We start from the raw sequence: 20,819 nt of genomic DNA, 5'->3' as shown, positions 1-20,819 counted from the left end.
CTTTCTTCTCGACTCTATTGGTCACTTTAAATCGTTAAATACGTGTATCTTTTCCGTAACAAGTTGCTCGGACGTTTCCCTAAAATGTCCATGCACTTTCAGTCTCTACGTACTTAAGTTAAAAACGAAAGTAGTTGATCACTTTTAACAGTTACGTCGCCAGAGTATTTGGATTTACTGGGCACTTTAATAGTGTTAAGTTTTAAAGGATAGAAATGTATTAGAAAATCATTCGATTAACTCTGCAATAATCCGGTTGCCAAAAGAGATACTAAAAACACTGGACACTACCTCGTTTCGAGGGAATTCTTCACAAACCCACGCAGTATGGGTAGATAAAAATTGATCGGGTTTCCCGAACCAGCGATTCAAACCCAAATCCTCTGTTTTCTACACGACTGACCTTATAAATTGAGTTGTTCGGACCGTTGACGATCTCCTTGTCCCTGAACCCCCATACCCCCGGGGGTTACCGTCGCTTATAATATATCGCTGTCATTCTGACGACCATAATCGTCGTGCGAAACGGTCCCCCGTTTCGTGGTACGCAAACACCCAGACGTGTAGTTACACCGCTCACTGGTCCAACTCGTCGATCCAACGGGAAGAAACCTCTCCCTTGTCTACTTTGCGAAATTGGAAGTACATTTGTTAAGTATTCCAAGTCTTCTTTAAAATACAGCCCGTTGTGAGGATCTCTAGACGGAGAATTTTATCATTAGATACATAAACATTAATCCATTTCTCGAAGTAGTAGTGTACGTATGTAGAATCGACCAAGTTAACTTTGAAATGTTAAAATTGGAGTCGCAGGGTTCGCAGAAGTTAGCAATACTAATTGATATTGAACAAACGTCAAGTTTTTAACATCAGGGGACAATTAATCCTGATTTGTTAGCACCTTGACCGAGGTGCTTCTTCACGATTATTAACTCACGTAATACCGGTGATGTAAGACAATCTGGGTCCAAACAGACCCAGAACTTGACCTTATTCGTGCAATTACTTCGAAGATTCTATTATTTAATTGTATTCTTCTTAGTTTCTAAGGAAAGCTATACCAACTCTACGATCGAGCAACACGAAAGTCTCTCGTCTCTCTCTGGGTCCAGAATGAAACAAGTGTGCTACGACAAGGGTTAATCGTCACCGTGCAATTGAGCAAGACGAGAGTCTCTCTGGATCCGGAAAGACCCGGAGCGTGTTACGGCGAGGGTTGATCGACCACGTGTAAATATCTCACGCATCCGATCGAGAAAACTGATACACGGATCCGAAAAAGGCTGCCGTGGCTGGAACAGACGAGTGAGAAAAATGAGGTTTCGTCCCGTTAGATCGACGAGTCGGACCATTGTGAACCGTGCAATGAAAAAAGAAAGAAGCAGAAGAAAACAAAGAGAAAAGGAAAAAAAAACGAAAGCTGAGGAAAGGGAGCGCGGGATGCGGCCGGATACCGATCGCAATTGCTTCCAGCGGCAGAAATAAAAGCTCGAGGACATAAATTGCCAGCTTAGATAGCGCGGGACAATGAGGGCAAAACGAGAACGAAACAGCTAGGGCAACGAGGTATTAAGCGGTTGCATTGCGTTAGCGCTCCGCTCGGTGTTTAAAACACACACCGAGCGTCGGCTTAATGACGCAGCCGGATGTTAATTATACGTTATACCGGTGAATCGTTATTCCTGTCGCTGAAAACACACCTAGCGACCATTGACTGGCTCCGATCCCGGCCGATTCCCTCGCTCGAACGTGCAATTTTCCAACGAATTTTTCCACGAATTTTCTCGATCCCACCCCGAGTTAGGCACTGTTGCGCAGCCCGCGTACGGTCCCTTCCACTATTCGACCGGATACGATAGTTTATTGTAAACATCGCGGCTAACCAGTACGTCGAAAGGGTTTTAAGAGTACCGGAAATTTGGACTACAGGCTGATTCGAAAGCCGATATTTACCGTTAGTCGCGAACCTATCCGCCCGCAGGGCCGCGCGCGATTGTTTGCACGGTTCCACGTTGGCCCCGTTCGCGGTCCTGATCGTAGACATATGGGCGATAGGTACGCGTATATGAACGCAAGTGCACTCATAGCAACTGCGAACGATCTTAGGGGCGGGTTGCGTCGCTCGACAACCACCGTCACTTTTACCTATCGATTTTCTTGTAAATGATATCGTTCGCGTGGATGTATTCACAATATGGGGTAGAAGCTCTATCACGGTGACTCTCGACTTGTTTGACGGGGTTGATCGAAGGTAAACTTATGTTAATTTGTGGAGTTATCGGTGTTTGGATACGGTAATACTCGGTTTCAAGGCGGAATTCCGTTCTCGGTTTTACGGCTGAAGTTTCTATACGGTTTCAAGTCGGAATTTTATTCACAGTTTCGAGACGTGATTTCGTCCCTGCTCTTGTTTATCGTTATCGTTCAGAGGCCGTGTTTACGTTCAATTTCATCTACACGGTAGGGTTGACGAAAGGAACACACATTTATTCTAATAATGTAACTCGCGAATCGACGCAACAACAATGTCGAGCACCGACGCGACATCGAGCTAGTCACGTTATTGCGGTTACTGTCCTTCGGGTTGTCACCCGGTTATCTCCAACATTTCCTGGAACTGTTCGCGGTTCTAATCCCCGTCTTCGACGTATGTAAGGCTTTTGAGGATGCATCACGGCGACCAAGTTATTCATATCATCGAATTAGGTCAGTGTCATACGTGCGGGCAATCGGTGAATACTTGTCAGATCTCTATCGAATAGAATCTACGCGAATCGCCGAGTCGTACCGATTGAAAGCACTTTTGTTCCGAGCAACGCATCTCGCGATAGTCAACAGATAGGCTCTGTTCACGCAACGTCATCAGAGACCATGTTGTATCGAGCTATGACGTAAACAACGCTAACGATTATATTCCCTAAACACCGTGAATGTCCACTCGTTTTTATGGTGTACAATGTACAATCTGAGTGTCGAAGCACGCATACGGTGCTGGTCTAGGTGACCCTGGTCGATGGTAACCATAACCAGGGGGTTTTGAACAGCTGCTAAGCATGTGGGAGGCAATCAAGGACTTGTTCAATTTTATTAGTAATTCTGCCAACAACTACAGGTCGACATCGAAAAGAAAAATTCACAACCATATCCACTTCTCAGACACATCGATCGACCAATAGAAAAACACACCAAATCTATGTAAATAACGAACGCACACGAAAAACATTATTCCGTGATGGTTACTCATTCAATGTACAACATTACTTGATAAGTATTCGTTCCCTGATCATCACATTTACTCTAAATCATTCATTCTTCAACACACATTCTATCAACGTTCATTTCTCCAAATTTCCTACATAAAATAAGAACGAGTCCACTTCGACAATCAAATGTAACCAATCAAACATTTTCAATCCTGATCCAACCATCCTGATAACATTGCCGCTACAACTACCAAAGGAGTCAATCTGTCTCGTTTCGAACTTCTTTTCAAAATTACTCAGTTATTAACGGTGTCTTTGCCTACGATATTCGTATACAATTATCAAAGTAAACTACTATCGGTACTCGTAAATTAATTTACCGTTTCCTCGTCTGACTTCGAAGATACGTCTCTACCATAGTCTCCTACGAATGGTATTACTATTTATTAACACACATTCTACCAACATTCATTTCTGCAAACTTCCTACACAAAACAAGAACAAGTCCACTCCGACAATAAAATGTAACCAATCAAACATTTTCAATCCTGATCCAACCATCCTGATAACATTGACGCTACAACTACCAAAGGAGTCAATCTGTCTCGTTTCGAACTTCTTTTCAAAATTACTCAATTATTAACGGCGTCTTTGCCTACGATATTCGTATACAATTATCAAAGTAAACTACTATCGGTACTCGTAAATTAATTTACCTTTTCCTCGTCTGACTTCGAAGATACGTCTCTACCATAGTCTCCTACGAATGGTATTGCTATTCATCATAGAGAATTACCGATGAACGAGTCGACGTAATAATCCAATGCAACGTGTCTCGGCATCCACGTCGCGCAACACGAGAAACGAGAAACAATAAATTTTTCAAGCGACGGTACCATTTGATCCCAGTTTCTGAAACTTGTCAAACACGGTGCGCAGCATGTTCAACGCGGCGATTCGAATCCGACACGGTGTAAAGCGATGAAATAACGCGGATAGAGGACGTGGAGGGGGTAGGGGGGAGGCGGTCGCTTTTTATCACAATTTCGGCACATCGTCGCGGTCCTGGAATTCTCAATTTTCAGCTACTTGCCGTGTTCTCTCGACGGAGGAGGAGGAGGAGCGAGCACCGCGCGATTCATGAAAAGAGAAGGGCTCATTATACCTTCGCCGGGTCCATTGATCTTTAATTAATCGGCGTACACGGGGCAGAGCGACGGAAACGAAACGACGACAGTTCCATTGACCGTTTCAATTTGCACGAAATGATTGCTCGGAACGGATTGTCTGGAAATATAGCGGTGCAATAAATTCTGATATTCCACGGAAAATTACAAGGGACACGGGACGCGCGCAAGCATCGCGCGGAAGTACGCCGACGAAAGCGTGTGTAATTTCATAGATCCAAGTTTTAAATGTAATTCATTTAAAATGGAATCGGATTCCCACCGGCCGAAAATTGCAATTGTTCGCCCGTGACTGCTCCCGTTTGAAATATCCACTTTATTTGCAAAGTATCACGGTACGTGATGCGAACGCGTTTGCTTAAAAATATGTAATAAAAGCGCCGACGAATGATTACAGTCGCAATGCATATTTCAGCATGGCTCGGATCGGTCAGTGATGTACGTGCTCCGATCGCGAAAATTTTTCTACAAATATTGCGTTTTCGATTCTTAATGGTAGGTCGGTGCTCGCTTAAACTTCGCGCGAAAAATCGAACCGAGGAATTATCATTCGATTTGGGATCTATAAACCGAATAATTAGAGATCCTTTGGTTTCTTTATATGTTTCTACATGTTATATAGTGTTATTTATGAGAATTATATAGTATTATTTACAAGAATTGTATGGATACTATATTGTGTAGCGTTATTTAGAAGAATTTTATGCATACTGTATAATATATTATGTAGTGTAATTTGTAAGAATTGTATGGGTATTATATAATGTATTGTGTAGTGTTATATGTAAGAATTATATCGAATAGCTGTTTACGTATTTACACTTATAGCGTTAATTAGCTGACCGTTAGGGAGTTCTCTGTGGCATTTTTATTTAATCGAAATATTAACTGGTAATTTTAATGTTAAATATTAATAACCAAACTCGAAACGAAAAGCTTCTATCATTTGACAGTTTACCGTACAACGTTATATACGAAGCTCGGTACAATTATTTTAAATAGTTATTTCACTTCTAATTACTTCAATAATTATTTCATTTATGTTCTTCCTGTATTTCGTATTTCAATTCGAGCAGTCACATTTGTCGAATTTATCGAGCTCGTCGACTAATAATTTATGAATAATTTGCAAAGGCTGATGTAACCAGTAACGTATTAACATTTTGTCAATACGCTAATTATCAAAAGCGGAATTAAAAAGAGCGTTAATATTATAACGTTAATGCGAAGATGTAAGTGGGAATACAGAAACACGTTTAAAATGAATGGAAATGCACGTATCGTGTTTACAGGAAATATTAATCGTCCATTCATAAATGTATCCATTTTCCCCGAATGCTTACTTTTATCATTTACAAGAAAAGAATTACACGTATTTCACCATTATTCCAAAAATGTTTCACGTTCGCGACCCGAATACTTTATTTTCACGTTTCAACATTTTATTTAAAATTCAGAACGAATGCAATATACCGATACCGAAAGTAATCCTTTTAAGAGGTTTAACTCTTCGTCCGACTACAAAAGTATATTTCCAGAGAACCGACATTTTCGAAACTAAAATTGAAAAAATTATCAAATTTATCTTTACAACTGTCTTAAACCCGATCGTATTCTCAACATAGATCGTTATTCGAATCACTTACAATCGCCTAAATCGATCAACATTAATACTCTCACAAATTTACAATCTTTCATAAAATTTTCATTATTTAAAATCAAAGAAAAAAAAAAATGATTCTAGACCCGGCTTTATCGATATTTCTATAACAAATCCAACGATCTCGGAGTTATTCGAAAACGTTACGTCATAATCAATCCGCCGTGTTCCAGACGTAGCGGGGATGGAAACGTTTCGATGAATTTGTTAAACAAGCACGCGAAGAAACGAACTCCGTGAATGCTGAAATTATCATGCCCGGCCGAAGTCAATCGACCGAAGTTTTAATGTTTGAACTTCCCGTAACGAAGCCCTCCTCCCAACCTTTCGAGTATTGGTCCAGGGGACGTGCTCGCGGAAATTTATCACTATTCACCGGGAACACTTTCACGGGTAACATTTGTCTGCGTTACGCGAACGAATCGATCGACGAACGATCGATCAACGGCTCGACCGTCGGGTGTCTTATTCCATTTTCGACGTCTCGATGAAGAGAGCTCGCCAAGTCGACGGAAACTTGGCCACCCCGCTGACGGATAGTTTGTTCAATTATTAAAATAAAGTCCCTTCTAGGATTCCGCGACGACGGTGAAAACGAGGTCTCTGATATTTGCGAAAGTGTCGTTCAAGTCGAGAGGTGAATCGTTCGATTCGGTTAAAAAGTTCCGATTTCCAATGTCGCTGGACGAAGTTTCCTTGCGACAAAAACAGTGAGACAACCCCGGATGTGTAATGTAATAAATCTTTGGTATTCGATTGGGAAATAGCGGATGCTTCGTGGGACTGGTACGCAGTTGTATTTACAATATTGAGACTTTACCCTTGAAATGAAAGTTGCGACACTGAACTCTACAGAGTTGCTCTCGCAAGGGTGTTCGATAATTGTGATACGCACTTTAAGAATATGCTACTATACTACTCTATAAATCGATGGAAATATTAATTTATTACAATTGTCGAACACCGTCACATAGAGCATCTCTTCGAGAGCAAAATTTATAGGAAGTGAGCTATATAAAGTAAAGAATAAAACGTTAGCAGTCGTTTGTAAGAAAAGTTACGATGACACGATTACGCCGATCGATTTTTGGTATTCAAATATATAAATATAATTCAAAAATATCTCCGGATAAAAATGAATAAAAGTTTCCGGAAATAAAAGAAAAAGTGTCAAGTGTCATTCCCATCAGGATCCTTCGCGACCATTTCAGTTAAATTTCGCCCGGTTCGATTCCCTCTTCGAAACGGTTTTTTATGGGCACCGTTTTGACAAATCGTAGCCCAGTTATCCGCCACCGTACACGAAAAGATTGCAATTCGTCATCTTGGCCCACTTTCGCGGTGCACGGTGTGAAAACCCGACCACCACGGATTTGCTTCGCGCGTGCATTGTAACGGCCTGCTGCGAAAACGATTCGAACGAAAAGGAAAAAAAAATGGAGTGGAGTTGGTTTCGCCCTTGGTCCACCCCCCTCTGGGTCCCTTGTGCGGTAAAAGAATTAAGAAAGTTATCGCGGCGTGAATTTAAATGCGACCCACGGACTTTTTTCTTTTTTTTCTTCTTGTTTTCTTTTTCTTTTTCTAAATCTCAAGCGAGAACGATCGCGAGATACGGAGGGATCATTATTCGCGCAAAACGTTCCGCTCCCTTTTTTCCCTCGTGTTTAACGTTTTATGCTTTACATCAATGCGAGTATTTTCTGCCGCGTTTGGCGCGCGTTCTCGGCCCTCGTATCGCTTATTCCCTGAAAGCGGTTAACTAGGCACCGCGAGGTATGTGATGAGAAAACGTAGCAATTTACCACGGGTTCGGACGTAATCTTCGAATTTTTCCCGCTTATTCGACTCTTTTCGAAATTATCGTTGTAGAATCCTCGAGCAATACGGCGAAAGATTTATGGAAGAATTCTCTCAAACGTTTTCCCTCGCCGGAAACATTAAGTACGGCCGGTGATAAATTCAACGCCGGAATTCTACCGCCTTTCCACCAGAGTCTTTCAATTTACAATAGCAAAAAGGTATTCTAACGGAACGCGCGACGTGTCGTGTGCGAGTAGCGCGTTGCGGCATTACTCGTGGCTCGTTCAAGAACGAATCGATCGTTCCTCACGGTCAGGGTCAGGGGTTTTTATATTTTTATTCTTTATTTAGAGAAGGTTTACCCTTTTGGAATACATTTTCTTCTAGGCCGAATAGTGGTCTTTGCAACGTGTAAAATATCAACAAATTGTTATTTCGCATATTTCGGATCGAAGTGTATTGATCAAAAATATCTAAAAATATACTATGATTCTTCGAAGCTTTCTCTATAAAATGAATCGTTTCTAGAGTGAATATTTCGTATTTAACGTCAGAGTGAGATACCAAAAATAAGGACAAATTGAAGTTGTTAAAGAGATCGTTTAAATACCAGAACAAGCATTTTCTAGCTATTATCCCGTTTAACGCGAAACTGATCCTTTAACTGCTCGATTATTTCATTAGTATCTTCCGTAGCATTATTTCGACTAGTTCGTACATTCGCTAAACCCCTTTTCCAATGTAGTATGTTTCTGTTTCTTTTTGCAGTGTATTGTATCGGACTATAGCAATGATGAATAAACAAAAATGGAAAAGAAATTCTTTGGTATTAATTGTAGTATTATTTTAATACCCAACGGAGTCATTCGTTTCTTATATTGTAAGTGTGATGTTATTTGTAAAATGTCCACTCTAGGAATGATATATTTTGTACGGAAAACTTGGAAAAATAGGAAAATATTTTTGCTTGGTTTTTTTACCGACGCACGCAGACTCGAAATTTGTAAAATAATAATTTGTTCGTGTCTTTCACGCTGCAAAAACCACACCGTTCGACCTGAAAAGAAATTCATTTTGAAAGGCTGATCTTTTTTGGAAAAAAAAAGAGAAAAATTCAACGCTTTTTGAATAGCTTCAAAGGTAAAAATTCATTGCGCAGCCCAATTTCCCGAAAATGACCGAAAATTGAAAACTTCGACATCTTGTATTTTTAAATAAATTGAAAACCGAAGAACGACTGCAGAATATTTGTATTTATTTACCAGTTTATACGATGAACGTTATCAGATTAAAATAAAATTATAAATTTACCCGAATCTTTCTACTTTTGGGTATAATGGCTGATAATTAATTGAAAATACATTGCTTGCAACGGTTCAATTCGAACAATGTTTACCTCGTTTTATCAAAATGATAAAGAGGATCAACGAAACAATTATGTATATTACATATTGCTGTTGCGAAGCTTTAAAATATCGAACAAACACGGAAATACATTTTTTTCAAATACGATAACATCGCAGAATTGTACATTTATTGTACGATTATTGCAAACTACACGATAAAATCACCTTTTACGTTCGTTGTGAATGATAATACGCATGTTTACACGAGAGAGTTAGATTTTATGAAATAAATTGACGCGTTGTGTCTTAGTTATGACAGGGCTACGAAGAAACGCGTGTTTCTACGCGATTAAGTCTCCTACACGGAATTACCGGTTTCTCTGAAACAGGCCTGAAGTTTACTATCGCCTTGTGCGTAATAAGTAGCGGAGTATAGTAACACAGGTGTTCGTTCTCGGGATATGATTACACGCGTGAGGGTGAACAGGAATCTTACCCTCGTTCCCGATTCCCTGATACGAAATAACCGTGAATAAATTATTTAACACGCTCTGGTACACGTGTTTGTGGCTGGAGTTGACCGTTAAACCGTACCGACCTTTTATCGATTTTTGCGAAAAATTGATGTTTATAAAAGAATGGATCACACTGTTTCCGTATACTACGTATGCAAGAATTTTTTTGTTTAAATTGTATGTATTATTGTTTAACAGTAATAATAATAATAATACCACTAGTAAAATATGCGAAATGATAAAAAATGATAATGCAAAATAACAAGAAAGTAAAAATATTCTTCAATGTTATTCTTAGTGAATAAAGTTTGGAGATTTAAGGAAAAGATCATTATTTTATACCAGTGGATAAAAATAATAAATAATAAAAACAGACAAATATTTTATTATCTTATTCTACGTGAAATGTAGTTGGAAAATTGTAAAGAGAACCGCTCATCTGTAACGATTGGATTAAATTCAATATGGAGTCACCAATCCGAGTTATTTGTAGTATTTTCCTGTCATAACATTTGAATATTAGTTAGAATAACTGATTATACTTTTATTGTATTTTACGCGAACTACAATCGCGTTTGGTTTCAATTTAAAGACAATTCACAAATTCATACATTTGCAATATTATTCCCTTATTTATCTGTGTATTTACGCTTTACTGATTCAAATAGATATTAACGAAGCATTATGCATCACTCGATCAATAGATATATTGTGTTCATTATTTTAATATACCACTTATACCAATATTTTTTTATAAATTTCAGAGTTACGATTCGACAATTGTTCGAAAAATTTATTTTCCATCGTGCACATTTTTCACGGAGAAGTTAATCTCGTACGTCGTATTTTCATTTATTTTACGATGATTTGTTTTATTGCGATTTCGTCCAAAATAAATAGTATTATCTATGAGAATTTATCGTAAAAAGATTGCGTCGAAATGTTGCACGTGATTCATTTGATAAAACCGCGTATTCGGAAACTGAATCAATTAAACATCGAAAATATTTTTAATTCTACTTACGGTTATAGTATCGATGTTTCAATTTTACACAGAGGGCTCTGAACGTTGACCGGATATTTTTGTTTCGAAATTAAACGATTGTAATGGATTACCTGTCATGTTCAGCCGATCCAAGAATTTCTAATCTTTTCTCAAACTGGGAAATGCCTTGAAAAATTACCATGCGAGAAATACTCCGTAACAGAAGAAATGTTAACAAAGAGAAATTAATTTATGATACACTTTTTTCGTTTATATAAATCGTCATTACTGAAATTCGATATCTTTAAGGGAGAATTAACGAAATTTCCTTATTTCTACCTTTTCATTTAATAAATTTACACGTTGAGAGACGATCAATAATTGATTCGATTTTTATTATCGACATTCGTTCTTTTAATAATTGAGACACCGTTTCGATAAATATTATTAACATCGATAATATCTTTCATTGTTTATTAATCAACTTGCAATGCATTAACAAATTTAATAATCAGATTAATTAACGATTATGTATTAATACTGTGTAGCAGTTTCATAATTAAATACAAATAAACATGTTATGCAGCGTTCTTTGCGTGAAGATAAATTAAATTACTGAAACAATATAGACGTTCCAAACAGTTATCGTAACTGGAACAAATTGCAATAGCTATTCACTGTTTTTAACGCGACGACAGTTAAGTAAAAACAACAGATTATACACAGCTTTCCAAAAGCTTAAATATTTCAAAATTTCGTTAGATACATAAAATGTTTAGCATTTTATAATATTGTTTAGAAAATATTACAGCTTGATGAAACATTTATGTTATGTTTCTTAATTCTGTATTAAATAAATTGTAAACACAGGATTTTTCAAAGAAGATTTATGCAATATTTTACTCTGATTTTTTGTCCAAGTATGCTGATAAAGTTTTCCCGAATAATTGTCAAATACCCTATACACATGCATATATGCAACGTAGGGACTTTTCACGCGCCTTTAATTTAGGAAACAAACTCGCAATGCCATACTACCTATTTGAGATCTGGTATACTCGCGGGTTTACGATTGGTCGATCTTTATTGAGGTGTACGAAGAATCTCCAAGTGCTTCAAGTCCTAATTAAAAGTTAGGGCTCTCCCGATCATAAATAAGAGAATTGGGAAACGCCAACGCACAGAAGCATACAAATTCTTAGTTTCAGAAATAGTGAAGGAGTTATACCCGTATCGTAAACTCAGCCCACATCGCAATAGTGGAGTTTTATAACAAACACGACCCTTGTAGGGAATATTTAAATTTTCAGAGGAGGAAAGAAATTTAGTACATTCGCATCGTTTCTTTCTTTTCTTTTCATCGGAAAATTTCCGAACATTTGAAACTAAGCAGAAAGTAATAGTTCAGGTTATGCTAGTAATTTAATTATTTTTCGATCCTAGATATGAAAAAGCCCCCTCGAAGAAATTCTGAATTTTCATATCATCGTGAAAATAAATGTTATTGTTTTTTATATGCTACAATATAGTGAAAAATAATATTCGAAGGAAACTAATTTTGTCAAATTGTATCCCACAAACCTTAACGACGAAAATGATTGCAGAGATCTCCATAGCTATCCCCACCGCTTGGCTGGCACATCCAGTTCCCTCTCCAACTGTCACGGTTCAGATCCCAATCAGCGACAGATACAGAGCCTCCTCCAGATTTCTCCATCTTCTCGACCCTCTTCCCCAATTTTCATCGTTGCACCGTACACTCCCATGTTGCTCATCCCCTTTCCAGATCATCCTGTAAAGTCGCAAACCGTGAATTACATCGAGTCTGGACGTTACACCGGTTGTTAAAGCAACTCGCGAGTATTAAGACCGCGAGTTGCATCGATGGAATTCCTCGAACGTCTTGGAACGGTCGTTGCAGAGCGAAAGGAAACCAACCCTATGAATACATTCCCCGAAGCGTCGATCCGATGTTCCGGTGACGGCCTCGAAATAATAATATCGCCGGATCCACTAGTGGGTGAATTAGGTCGGCCATGCGAAACGCTAGAGAACCACTGAGTTCCCGTGTAGCTGCTTGAATGCGCAAATGATTGGTGAGATCGAGGCAGCAAGTAGGCGCCTGCCGTCTTTGCCCTCGGTTGGCCGGTTCGTTGCTCCTACAATGGCCCGGTGAGCTCTGCGAGGCTGAACAGTGAACTCTCACCCTCATCCCCTCTTGAAGATGGTATAGCCACCTGCTACGTACACATAGCGCGGGCTTTCTCATAGTTATTCCCCGACGAAAGACGATCCCTCCAGCGGCGGGTACTCGAGGGTGCGCACGGTTGCTGTTGATTTTCTGGGTTGTCCAGGTCGTATTTTGTTTAACTTTCCGTGTGTCAACGGGCCGGTGATGGCCACTGAGAACTGTTTTAATACCGTCGATACGTTGTTTGCGAATCCTCCGCGTTTGCCCTTCCATGTTTACGCATAAAACAGTATCATCGTTCGACGAGTCGCATCAGCCGCGGGACCACGCGGTTCAATTATTTTTTAATCGGATCTTCGATGTATAACGCATTCAACCACAATCTGCTCGTCTTTGTCGAGGAATCGGTCGTTGGAGTAACAATTTCGTGAAATGCTGAACGACGTTTCCGGATCGCAGACGCACGCACTGTACGAATGTTGTTCGAAGACTGAACGACTTTCAAACGCGATACTTGGTAACACAGAGGACTCTACGATTGTGTTTACACTTTGGGCGAGAATTTCCGGGGAGAGGGGTGAAACATCGACAACCGTACGATTTATTACTTCTAGGAAGGCGATCCTATGTAAATAGAAAGGAAATGAAACGTAATCGCGTCCAAGGGTTTTCGCACACTTTCCTTGAGTTAATCCAGGCTACCAGCAGACCTTTCGATTTCAATCTTATCGTAGATATAAACAATGTAACGTGAGTCCGTGGGATTGTTTCCTGAAACGAACCGCGATCATAATTATTACGATGAGCTTCTCTAGGCGGATAGAGACGTTAAATATTAACGGTTGACAATTTTTTTGTGACACCATTGTAGAATTAAAGTACTGTATTTACAGACTCTTCGTTTTCTAAGATATTGTTCTATAATGGAGTATTAAAATACTGATAGAATTGAGAAGTTAACATGGAACAGAATACGGAACAGATATTTTAATTTCACCGTAATTAATTTTGAGATGGTCACGATTGCTGTGACAAATGATCAGGGTACGAGGATCGACTGGAGGTTGTTGACCTTTTGTGTACTTGCTTCGCTTGCAAAGTGGAATTATGTTTCTTGGGTGAGCCAAGTAAATCTTTCGGATCTTCTCTTTGGAGATAGTTAATCAGTATACCGCAGAGAGAGGACAGACGGGTTGTAAAACTGTTAAAACCCTTACCCGTATAGGCCGCGAGGTCCATAAACCTAAATGGCCAAGTGGTTCATTGCTCGAAGCACTATCTGCAAGGGAAAGTGTCTAGGTCTGGTAAACAGATGTTGCAAGACACGAACTTTCGTTGCAGATGGTAGCTGTTATCACGTCTAAGCACAGAACACGTTCTCCTTTTCGAGCGAAATAATGGTTCCGGCACGTGTCTTCTTCGTTCTTCTTTACCTAGCCATTGTTCCGATTGGTTTCGATGGGCGTACAAAATCATTTTTTATCGCGAGTGACAGTCCGTTTCAAAACTATATATTGCTTCTTTCTTCGAAGTGACTAGGTGGTTATCACTCTCTTCAGTTCCTTGCAATTTCGTATCAGAGAAACAATGCAACGTTCCATCGAATAAATAGGAAATTATCCACAGAACAATAGTTGCTTCCACGGAAAATAAATCAGAAACGTGAAATAACTTTTTCTCGTGGCTGAAAAAAATCTGACGTTGTATCTACTTGGGGTATACAATTTATTTAAATTTGGTAGGAACAATTTTGTTACAAATACTTTCTCTGTTTTATACAGTGTGCGATCGTTATATACTTTGCGTACAAAGACTCTGTGAGCATGCAGAGAATTCCTTGAAGTTGAGACTCAAAATCGAGCGTGCGTCGCATATTTTTAAAATTAATGTTCTCGAAAAAGGAGCCTCGCGTGGAAAAATCTCGTGTCACGTTTTCGATTTATTTTTGTACGCAGAATAAACTTTTATAATTCAACTGCGTACTTCCGTGTCACTCTTATTGTAGTTCTGCATAACACTCTGTTAGATGTGCTCGATTTGGAATTGGATAAAAACAATTCCATACCACGATTGACTAACAGTATCCATTTTAAAGAGAAACCCTTCGAATCGGATCAAACTTTGAATACCACTAAATACAATGGTTGTGCACGTTGCTAAAATTTTGAGAATACCCTTGCAGTTTCGTAGATTCGAATACTCGTTGTTTATTTCGAACATGAATAGTCAAATAATTCTCTTTTGGAAACAGAAACCCTTCAACTCGAATGAAACCTTCGGTACCGTCCCGATGTAAACGATATACGTATTGCCACAGTTACCAATGATTTGCATGACAGATGAAACATTGATATTCGATGCTTAAGCGTTGAATTCTTGAATTATAAATGTATGCTCCGATCGATACCGAGCAACAATAAAGCCGGATGGAGTGGGCTCAGAAACTGATTCGAATATCGGTGCGGTATCTGTTCGATTGAACCGTACGAGTATCCACTTCGAAGTAATTAAATTAGTAAATTGTTTCCAAGACCATTGAAACGTTCCACCGCAACAGACACGCTCGCGTTCGAGTAATAAATTCCTGTCTCGAGATGTCTACAAGTATTGTGCACCCCCGGTTCCACCCTCTCTAAATATCAAAATCCAATATTGGCGGGCTGCCTTTATCCGGCTTGCGTTCATTATTTCTCGGGGTTGGTTTTGTTGTAATCGCGCGGGGAACCACCGAATTCTCCTAACTGGAAAAACTGATAACAAAAGTTCATTTAACGATACGACGTAACGCAGGGGAAGCCAGCCCAAGTGTGCCCCGGCTTCAAAGGGATGGTAAGAATCATAGAAGGTGAAACGCTCTGTGGTCGCTATCGTCGATAGAGGTAATGTCAATAACCCGACGTTTTACGTGTCTGTGTATCAAAGGTTCGACGGAATGAAAAAGAAACCCCTTTCAATTAAACTTTCAGCTCGATAACACGAATAAATATGTTTCCCAGTTGCCGAGCCGGGGTAAAGCATTTTTATCGGGGAAACGGCGATACACCCGCTGGAATAAATCTTATACAATATCAAATACGACGTGACAAGTCACGGCCTGTTTGCCTTCCGTTCCAGCGATTTTAGCGTGGAAACCATTTTTCCCGAGCAATTGCGACCTTTGACGACGATGTCGATAACGAATGTAAAAACAGGACTGGACGCCGCCAGTTGCTCTCTATGTACTTCGCGGAACCGATTACTCGGGGAATAAAACAACTGTTATTTGCGGGGACGACGTACACACGTAACAGAAACGATTTCGACGCTGCGTTAGATACCGGTTTAAATTCGGGAATAATTTTGTAGGAAATTAACAATAACGGGGGGGACAAATATTTACCGGTGAATTTTATGAATTTTCTGACCACTTTACCGTGTTGCATCACCGAAACATTTAATTATGATTGTTTACTCGATTATTTACGATTGGAGCGATCAGCTGTGTATTATGGTATTTGAAGTAATTTGAAAATTAAATCTAGGTGTTTGTTGCGGTATACCATTTGTCTTGCATAATAAATGTCCGCCAATGTAATAGTAATGATCCAATTGTAAGGTAGATATCAGTTTAAGTATTAAATTCGGGAATAATTTCGCAATTAACAATAATGGAAACCAATATCGATCGGTGATGTTTATGAATTTTGCGACGATGTTGCTGTGTTATACGATTGGAGTAAATTATTATGATTATTTATTCACGAGGAGAGTGATTAACTCCGTGTTGTAATATTTAAAATAATTCGACAAATAAACGTACCCTCGACAGGATTCAATAAGATACATGTAATGATTTAACACCGTGTTACATGCCTCTTGAAAGGCGAATGATTTCGTTCGAAATTAACAATAATCGAAATTAATATTGACCAGTTACCTCTATCGGTCTTAGGACAATGTTGCGTTACACGATTGGAACATTTAATTATGAATATTTATTCGTGATTGGATTGGTCAATGCTACAATATTTGAACAAATGCCCCGCGCTCCTGAGTTTCGATTAAAAAACATTACGCAACATATGTTACCTGTATTTGTGTCGTTTCTCGCTCAATACCACGTGAATACAATTTATTTACCAAGCTGAGTATTTTACGAGCGTTTAATTTCCGCGAAAACAAATGTAAAAAAAAATTCACTTTCCATAAACCACAGACGCAAAAATTCTCCTTTCTCTTGAGGGGGCGCCTTTTAAAATGTTTAAAAACTACCGGCTGTACGCGATTAATATTTCACGTGCACGTACGCGCGCAGTTTCCCCAAGTAAAATTTGTTTGAACAAAAAGGAAAAGAGACTCGTAAAATAACCAACCCGACGTAAATTTACTCTCGGTGCCCCTAATTTTCCCAGAATTGATAGATACACGCGGCTACGCACTGAACTTGACCCCCGATTGGGGTAAAAAAAAAATAATATTAAATAATCAACGCGTCCACGAAATGCTTTCGCCGTCTCGGTTACGAGGCTTCGTCAGATATTCATGAACCGCGAGTTCCGTTCGTGGTACGTTTCAATTTTTAAATCGTCCAACAGACGTGGAAGCAAAGAACATAAACGCAGCTCCAGTTGGAACTTACTTTCTCAAACCCCCGTACCCCGTCCCTTTTCACTCCAGAAGCTGTTTCGTGCGTGGGTATCGGAGGTCGGTGGAAAAACAACGAAAATTGAACCAACGGAAACGGAATAACGGGTGCTTTTTCAGGAGGAACGAAGACGAATGATAATAAAAGGGCTGTGAACGAGGGAGTGTCGCGATAGGTGGGGCAAGGTGGAGAGACCAAGTACGAGAGACCAAACTGGGAAAATAGTAGTCGGTAATTTTCGAAGAAGGAGGACCCGGTCAAAGGGTTCGCTCTACCTGTGTTTTCCGTAGCTGGGAAAAGCTCAGCGATAGGGCCGTAAATCGAGCGAGTCGGACTTGATGATACAGGACTCGCTGCGACAGTCTTTCAGCGTTCTTTCTCCTCTTTCCTAGGCGAAGCTGAATCGAGAACAGAATTCGAAGATCGTCCGAATTGTTTCTCTCCATCCCTGGCTCGAGTTCCCCTTTTCCGTGAACAACCGTCTCCGTCTCTCCGTGCAGCGTTTCTGTCTCGGACGATGACACTCCTTTGGTCGAAATTGTTCAAATATATTTACAAGGCGATTCACAGAACCGAGCACCTCAATTTACTCGTAAACTTACTCTTTTCTAGGACTAGAAGTTTTACACGATCGTTTCGCTATTGGATAAACGATTTCCAGGTACGAGAGGTCGTGTTTAGCTTTCTTTTGAGCGCAACGGAATTGGGAGGAAGATTGAACACCGAGCAAGAACCTATCGGTAGGGTATTGGGGTCGAAGTAGGATATTAGCGGGGAAAGTGTTTTCTGCTCGATATTGTATTCATTGTTCGAAAAGTAGGTCAAGGAACTCGTGGTTGTACTCTGTGCCTATGAAATCGCGAAAAAGGAATCACGAGAAACGTAATTGCTCGGAATTATAAGAATCGCGGTTAGTGTTCACGAAGTGTGCACGGGAATCGTCGGAACGAAAGTGAAACGTTAACGGAGGAAATGTTTTCCAGTCGAAGTCGTATTCACTGTTTGTCTGAAACGGTGTCACGAAACTCACAGACGTACTCTGCGCACTCTACTTTCTCGAATCTGAAAAAGAAATTCAAATAAACGTGGGCAAACCTTTCATTTTTTATACGCAGTCGCTTCAAGTTGCAACGTTCAGGATTTCTGAACTAGACACTATTAGAAAGAATGTCAAGAAACAGCGTTGAAAATTTCACTGACCTTCTTTCGGATGCAAAGGCTTCGAGAGTTCCAGAAGCACGAAAATGATCTATACAGTGCAATTGAACATCAATGGAATACCTCGAATAGAAAAGCACGACGATTTAAAGGTACGGTACGGCCCGCTTTCGAGTGTCATTTTACCCCGGATTCGAGTAACCGAAATCATCTCATATATCCAATTCTAAAAAAACCGCTGATGGATTTAAATACAAAGAAATCGATTCTTTCGCTTCAAAATTACCCAAAAAATGATCTGTCTCTAACACAAGATAAACCGAATAAATAAACAAACAAACAAAAAAAAAAAAGAAACGCTTTAACTTATTTCCAACTCGTCAAGTTGGACAACTCGTCTCGTCCATTTGTTGGATCCAATATTCTCGAGGGACGACAGTTCGAGGGTTATGACTGCTACCATGATTAACTGCGAACTTAACTCGCGCTTCGGAGTTGGCTTCTCCTTTAGCTCGTTTCGGTCACTCTCGAGTTCGAATACATTAGCAACTCGGCGTCGTTTCGGTGGTATAGACGGGTAATGGCTCGTACATCGTTTTCACCTGGCGCTCGGCGAGCCTCTGCATCGCGAAAGGAAGCGTTTCCCCAGGTCGATGCTAGGAGAGTGACGGTTTCGAGAGAGCGTAAGTGGGGCGGGAGAGAATAAGACAATCGCCGGCGCGGGGAAACGAGACAGATAATCGGAGCCCAGGCTCAGAGGGAATGAGAAACGAAGCTCGATCACGTCGTCGATGAAGCGGCGAACCGACGTCGCGTTGTTCCCATTGATCGAATTTACGGGACCGTGGCACACACGATTCTCTCTCTCTCTCTCTATCCCTTCGGTCTCCCTTACCAACCATCATACCCGCGGGGATTTGGCACTTTGACGAGTTCGCTTCGAACGTAACGTCTGTCTTGCCTTCTTCTGCCGGCACACGAACACGCGTGGATACAACAAGCTGGATACGTGTGCGGGGTACAGGCCGGTTCTTCAGAGGCATATACAGGGTGATTCGAGAAACTGGGACAGATCGTAATTCCTGGTTACGAGTGGAAAGTAAAATGGCGAACGTAAGAAGTCGAATCGTTAACATCCAAGTTTCTGTAACCTTGCTTTCTTCGTCAGATCGTAGTTACATCTGGAGGATTGCGTTCTTTTCTTTCTTTTTGGACGAAAGTTTGCATTTTTATTGGAAGGGTAGCTTTTTCTTGATATTTCTGACGAAAAAGTATTAGGGTACCGCCTTGGTGAAGCGTGTAGTTGAGGAGATACAAGAGTACCTCGATAATTGATCGTGAATTGGATACGTCGCTGATCAGTTATCGAGGGAAGGATTTTCTTTGATAATTGAACTTCTTGCGTGGGTAATTATTGCGGGTATTGGATAACGAGGGAACAACGATCGCGATGGAACTGATCTAGGATCAGTTATCGAGGGAAATATTCGATCAATTAGCGAGGTACTCTTGTACTTGGAAATAAAATGTTTAACGTTGGGCAGTTCTTTTAAAACATTGATCCAGTTGGTAAATTTTCTTGTTTTTCTATTGTAGATATTTTTACTGTTAGTTTGAAGAAGTTAACGCTCTTAATAAATTTTTATTTTTGTACCATTATTCTGGTACACGAAGAATGATACAAAAAGTATGTGTTGCGACAGAACGGTTGAAAATTATGCAGACAGTGCGTCTCATAATTTAAAGTACTCGGTTGTATAAAATAAATTAAAGCGGTACAAAACGGTGCACGATAAAAATCGTGAGTCAAAGCCAGAGTTTACGTTTGCACGTGAAAAACAAGATGAGAAATATGAAACGTGAATTTTTCCCGTACTTAAATATTCTGAGAATGTATGTGTACTTAGACGTCACTCACTTCAACGAAGCCTATTTTGCTCGAGAACGTGACGAATAGTAAAAGAAAAATTCATTAAAAATTCTTAATACATTTCTACACAACCAATCACGGTATTCCAACTTCCATTGTTCCATATCTTTTTCACGTATTGCGCAAAAATTTGCTGTGTTAAGTTTCTTTCGTATACATTTTAATAGGTCCTTCAATTACCGAATTACTTAAGGTAACGAAAAATGGAAATAAATTAAAT

The 20,819-nt window shown here is 39.8% G+C and overlaps 1 protein-coding gene across 2 annotated transcripts in view; it reads right to left on the bottom strand.

Moving 5' to 3' along the window:
- Positions 1–20,819, bottom strand: part of LOC143149276 (uncharacterized) — a 443,848-nt gene that overhangs the window by 260,271 nt on the left and 162,758 nt on the right. The window contains exon 3 of one of the 2 annotated variants that reach the window (XM_076316493.1): positions 12,278–12,488. The exons of the other annotated variant lie outside the window; for it this stretch is intronic. The gene's annotated coding sequence lies outside the window, so the exon portion shown is untranslated. The remainder of the gene's footprint in view (positions 1–12,277; positions 12,489–20,819) is intronic. 2 annotated transcript variants of the gene reach the window in all.

Source organism: Ptiloglossa arizonensis, chromosome 7 (assembly GCF_051014685.1).
Source record: "Ptiloglossa arizonensis isolate GNS036 chromosome 7, iyPtiAriz1_principal, whole genome shotgun sequence".
NCBI classification, from domain to species: Eukaryota; Metazoa; Arthropoda; class Insecta; order Hymenoptera; family Colletidae; genus Ptiloglossa; species Ptiloglossa arizonensis.
This window is presented reverse-complemented; position numbering and strand designations above follow the sequence as displayed.